The following is a 6,000-nucleotide window of genomic DNA, read 5'->3' on the forward strand; positions in this document are numbered from 1 at the left end:
AGAGCCAGGAACCCACTTTGGTACTCATTTCCCATGGTGAGATGACTGCTGAAGAGCAGAATAGCTGAGCTTAACAAGATTGAACTTGCACTTCATAATGCCCTTGCTGGCTGCCCTATTTTAGATTTGGAAATCTTCTCAAGGTTAGGAGTTCTAAATCTAACAGCTCTCCAAAAACTGCATGCTTTACCAAATTTTTATCAAAATTCCAATGTTTCAATTGTTCCCAAGCTTGGATTTTAAAACTAAACTGGGAAAAAAAGAAATCTGTCAGAATTAAAGAAAACTAAAGAAAGAAAAAGATGTCACAAATCTACTATTCAATTCAGTATCCCTATCAATTTTAAAATTATCTTTTCTGTGTAAATGCCACAACAAACAAAATATTTCAAAGTCTCTCTGTAGAGATTATGAACAAGGAATATTAAGAGCAAAAACATTGAAAGATGTTTTCCAACATTCACTATAAACTATTTCTACCAAATATTTTTCTTCCCTTGATCTTCAACCCAGGTGTACTATAATGGACATTAATTTCAAAACATGGATCAGCATTTCTCAGTGAATATAAACCTCATTTACTTTTATAGCAAGAATTTAAGGAGGCAGAAATTTAGTGACTGGATGGGAAAATTACTTAACACTTCCTGATCATAATTTTCCTAACTATGACAAAGCAGCAAACAAATGAATAAGAACATATATGACATGATATTTGTCTCCCTTCCTCCCTCCCACCCTTCCTTCCTTTGTTTCATCTTTCCTTCCTTCTTTTGATCCTCTCTCCCTCCTTGCCTCTCTCTCTCTCTCTCTCTCTTGCTCACTCACTCTCTCTCTCTCTCCTTCTCGCCCTCTTTCTCTCCCCCCGTTTCTTTCTCTTTGTCTCTCTTTCTTTTCCTCTTTCTCTTTCTCTCTCTCCCTCCCTCCCTTTCTTCCTTCCTTTCGTTGATATGTAACTGTTTAGTACAATGCTATGTAAATACTATATGTTTATGAAATTGTTTCCAAGTCTTTATATGATTAATAATGAATCCACTGATAAAGCACTTTATTGGGCTATTGACTCAGCTACTGCATTATGCTACATATGATAAAGGTCTTTACCACATGAATCTTTTGCAAATATTTTCTTCCAGTCAAAGTCTTGCCTTTTCATTTTCTTAATCTTGTCTGTAGAAACAATAATAGGTGGTGTGTACAGGTAAATGTTTAAAAACCAGTTTGCTAAGCAGGGTAAGCCCTTAAATATAGCTTATATTGGTTTCCTTAGAATAAATACTGCCACCAATACCAATTGCAAACTATTGAGATATTAACCATTTCACAAAACTCTGAAAATTTAACAATTGATTCTTGCAAGCAAGTATGAGCTAGCTCCAGCAGTACCACTGCCTTAAATCATACACACTGAACCTAGAAATATTTTAATACATTGAAAAGTAACATGGGGGAGGAGAGTGACAAGATGTGGTGGCTTAGCGAGGTGTGGGATTTCGTTTGTCCTCCAGAACAGCTAATAAATAGCCAGGAACAGTACAGAACAACTGCTTGGGCCACGTCAGTGACCGGACACACAGCGTACCCCAGTCTGGACCAGCTGGATCAGCTGTGAGCCCCCCAAAACAGTGAGTTCCCCAAGCCATGGTGGCTGGTACCCCTCCCCCACAGGCTGCTTCCCAGAGGAGAAAGGAAAGGGACTTTACTAGCAGCAGGAGCTGAGCACAACTAAGCTTTAATTGAGGAATTAATTCACAAATTCTGACTACTAAAAATAGGCCCCCAGCTCAGCTGAACCTGGTCAAAGCGGAGGTTGCCGATTTTTGCCCCAGCGCCTAAGGGGCAGGGCTGACGGAAAAAGGAAAAAAGAAACAGAGGTTTTTTTTTGATCAGATAGTATATAATGCTTGAAAGGGTCTGAGCTCTGAAGGAAAGGAGGGGACACATAGGATCTGAAGATACACAAAGCAACATACCAATTTATGCTCTGGTTTGGCAAACTTGAGGAACAGGTTTCCTGCTACAGAAGCTTGACTGCCTTTAGATACAGTTGCATAGCTTCTCAGGCTGCAACTGCCCCAGGCATAGGCAGAAACAAGCTTGTTAGAGAGCTTGTCTGGAGCCTGTGCCTTCCCCAGGGAAGGGGTGGGGCGCAGCTCAGGTGGATTCCCTCCCTTAAGGAATTCAGACCCCAGGGTTTGGAAATTTGAAGCAATTAAAGTCAGCTTACAACCTCTTCTCTGTCTCCTCCATTGCCCCAGCAGGGAGAGTCTGCTGAAGGTAAAGGTACTTCATCACTATGCTGGTGGGACCCACAGGCAGACAAGTGCCACATACTGGGCAGGATGGGAAAAACACAGAGTCCAGAAACTTCACAGGAAAGTCTTTCAACCTGCTGGGTCTCACCCTCAGGGAAAAATGATGCAAGTGACTCTTTCCTCCTGACAGGAGGTCAGTTTGGTCTGGGAAAATCTGGCTGGGGTCTATAATACCTAAGGAGACCTTCCTAAGTGTGGGGATGGGGTGGGGGAAGGCACCATACAAGCAGGGTAAGAAACAAGAAAACAAGAACTGAAAAATTCTGTTCTGTTAAACAAAACTAAGTTAGTGGTCCAGAATAAGCTGAACTAATGTCAGAGAACAGATAGACAACAAAGTCATCCAGCAAGAAAATCCTAGGTAAAGGAAGTGAAAACAATCTCCAGAATAAACTAATTAAGGTAATTGAATGCCTAGACACCAGTAAAATACAATGAATCACACTAGGGAAATTGAAGATATGACCTAGTCAAAGAAACAAATCAACAATTCAAATGAGATACAGGAGTTGAAACAATTAATTCAGAATGTTCGAATAGACATGGAAAACCTCATCAAAAATCAAATCATTGAATTTAGGGAAGATATAAAGAAGGCAAGGAATGAACAAAAAGAAGAAATCAAGTCTGAAAAAACAAATCACAGAATTTATGGAAATGAAAGGCACAGTAAAAGAGATGAAAAAAAACAATGAAAATCTACTATGTCAGATTTCAAGTGGCAGGAGATAGGATTAGTGAACTGGAGGATGGAACATCTGAATTCCGACAAAAAAAAAGAAAATACAGGGAAAAAAATGGAAACATATGAGCAGGAACTCAGGGAATTGAATGACAACATGAAGCACATGAATATATGTATTGTGGGTGTCCCAGAAGGAGAAGAAAAGGGAAAAGGAGGAGAAAAACTAATGAAGGAAATTATCACAGAAAATCCCCCAGCTCTTATGAAAGACTTAAAATTACAGATCCAAGAAGTGCAGTGTACTCCAAAGAGAATATATCCAAATAGACATACTCCAAGACACTTACTAATCAGAATGTCAAATGTCAAAAAGAAAGAGAATCTTGAAAGCAGCAAGAGAAAAACAATCCATCACATACAAGAGAAACCCAATAAGACTATGTGTAGATTTCTCAGCAGAAACCATGGAGGTGAGAAGAAAATGGGATGATATATTTAAATTATTAAAAGAGAAAAACTGCCAACCAAGAATTCTTTATCCAGCAAAATTGTCCTTCAAAAATGAGGGAGAAATTAAAACATTTTCAGGCAAAAAATCACTGAGAGAATTTGTGAACAAGAGACTGGCTTTGCAAGAAATACTAAAGGGAGCACTAGAGGCAGATATGAAAAGACAGGAGAGAGAGGTGTGGAGAAGAGTATTGAAATGAAGACTATCAGTAAAGGTAAAAAGAAGAAAAATTAGATATGACATATAAAATCCAAAAGGCAAAATGGTAGAAGAAAGTACTACCCGTGCAGAAATAACACTAAATGTTAATGGATTAAACTCTCCAATCAAAAGACATAGACTGGCAAAATGGATTAGAAAACAGGATCCATCTATATGCTGTCTACAGGAAACACGTCTTAGACCCAAGGATAGACATAGGTTGAAAATGAAAAGTTGGGAAAAGATATTTCATGCAAATAGCAATCAGAATAGAGCAGGAGTAACTACACTAATATCCAACAAATTAAACTTCAAATGTAAAACAGTTAAAAGAGACAAAGAAGGACACTGCGTGCTGGTTTGAAAGGATGTATGTCCCCTAGAAAAGTCATGTTTTAATCTAAATCCCATTTCATAAAGGCAGAATAATCCCTATTCAATATTGCATGTTTGAAACTGTAATCGGATCATCTCTCTGGAGATGTGATTTAATCAAGAGTGGTTGTTAAACTGGATTAGGTGATGACATGTCTCCATCCATTTGGGTGGGTCTTGATAAGTTTCTGGAGTCCTATAAAAGAGGAAACATTTTGGAGAATGAAAGTGATTTGGAGAGAGCAGAGACAGCTGCAGCACCATGAAGCAGAGAGTCCATGAGCCTGTGACTTTTGGAGATGAAGAAGGAAAACACTTCCCAGGGATCTTCATGAAACCAGGAGCAAGGAGAGAAAGCTAGCACATGATGCTGTGTTCACCATGTGCCCTTCCAGCTGGTAGAGAAGCCCTGACTTGTGTCCACCTTGTGTCTTCTCACTTGAGAGAGCAACCCTGAACTATACTGGCCTTCTTGAACCAAGATATCTTTCCCTGGATGGATGCCTTTGCTTGGACATTTCTATAGACTTGTTTTAATTGGGACATTTTCTCGGCCTTAGAAGTATAAACAATTCAAAAAGAAGACATAACAATCATAAATATTTATGCACCAAGCCAGAATGCTCCAAAATGCATGAGGCAAACACTGAAAAGAGGAATAGACACATATACCATAATAGTTGGAGACTTCAATTCCCCAAGCTCGTCAGTGAACAGAACATCTAGACAGAGGATCAATAAAGAAACAGAGAATTTGAATAATACAATAAATGAGCTAGGCTTAACAGACATTTCTAAAACGTTATACCACACAACAGCAGGATACACATTTTTCTCAAGTGCTTATGGATCATTCTCAAGGATAGACCATATGCTAGGTCACAAAGCAAGTCTTAATAAATATAAAAAGATTGAAATCATACAAAACACTTTCTCAGGTCATAAAGGAATGAAGTTGGAAATCAATAAGAGGCAGAGTGCCAGAAAACTCACAAATATGTGGAGGCTCAACAACACACTCTTAAACAGCCAGTGGGTCAAGGAAGAAATTATGAGAGAAATCAGTAAATATCTCAAGGCAAATGAAAATGAAAACGCACCATATCAAAATTTATGGGATGCAGCAAAGGCATTGCTAAGAGGGAAATTTATTGTCCTAAATGCCTATATCAAGAAAGAAGAAAGGGCAAAAATTTGTGAATTAACTGTCCACTTGGAAGAACTAGAGAAAGAACAGCAAACTAACCCCAACACAAGCAAAAGGAAAGAAATAATGAAGATTAGAGCAGAAATAAATGAAATTGAGAACATAACAACAGTTGAGAAAATCAACAAAACCAGAAGTTGGTTCTATGAGAAACTCAATAAGATTGATAGACACTTAGCGAGGTTGACAAAAAGAAGAAGAGAGAGGACACAAATAAAATCAGAAATAGAAGAGGAGACATAACCACTGACCCCACAGAAATAAAGGAAGTAATGAGAGGATACTATGAACAACTTTATGATAATAAATTCTACAATGTAGATGAAATAGATTACTTTCTAGAAAGGCATGAACAACCAACATTGACTCGAGAAGAAATAGAAGACATCAACAAAACAATCACAAGTAAAGAAATTGAATCAGTTATTAAGAAGCTCCCAAAAAGAAAAGTCCAGGAGCAGATAGCTTCACATGTGAATCCTACCAAACATTCAAGAAAAAATTAGTACCAATTCTGCTCAAACTCTTCAAAAAACTTAAAGAGGATGGAAAGCTACCTAACTCATTCTACGAAGCCAACATCACCCTCATACTAAAGCCAGACAAAGATATTACAAAAAAAGTAAATTACAGACCACTCTCTCTAATAAATATACATGCAAAAATCCTCAACAACATTCTAGCAAATTGAATCCAGCAGCACATT

Source organism: Tamandua tetradactyla, chromosome 1, assembly GCF_023851605.1.
Source record: "Tamandua tetradactyla isolate mTamTet1 chromosome 1, mTamTet1.pri, whole genome shotgun sequence".
Classification (NCBI taxonomy): Eukaryota; Metazoa; Chordata; class Mammalia; order Pilosa; family Myrmecophagidae; genus Tamandua; species Tamandua tetradactyla.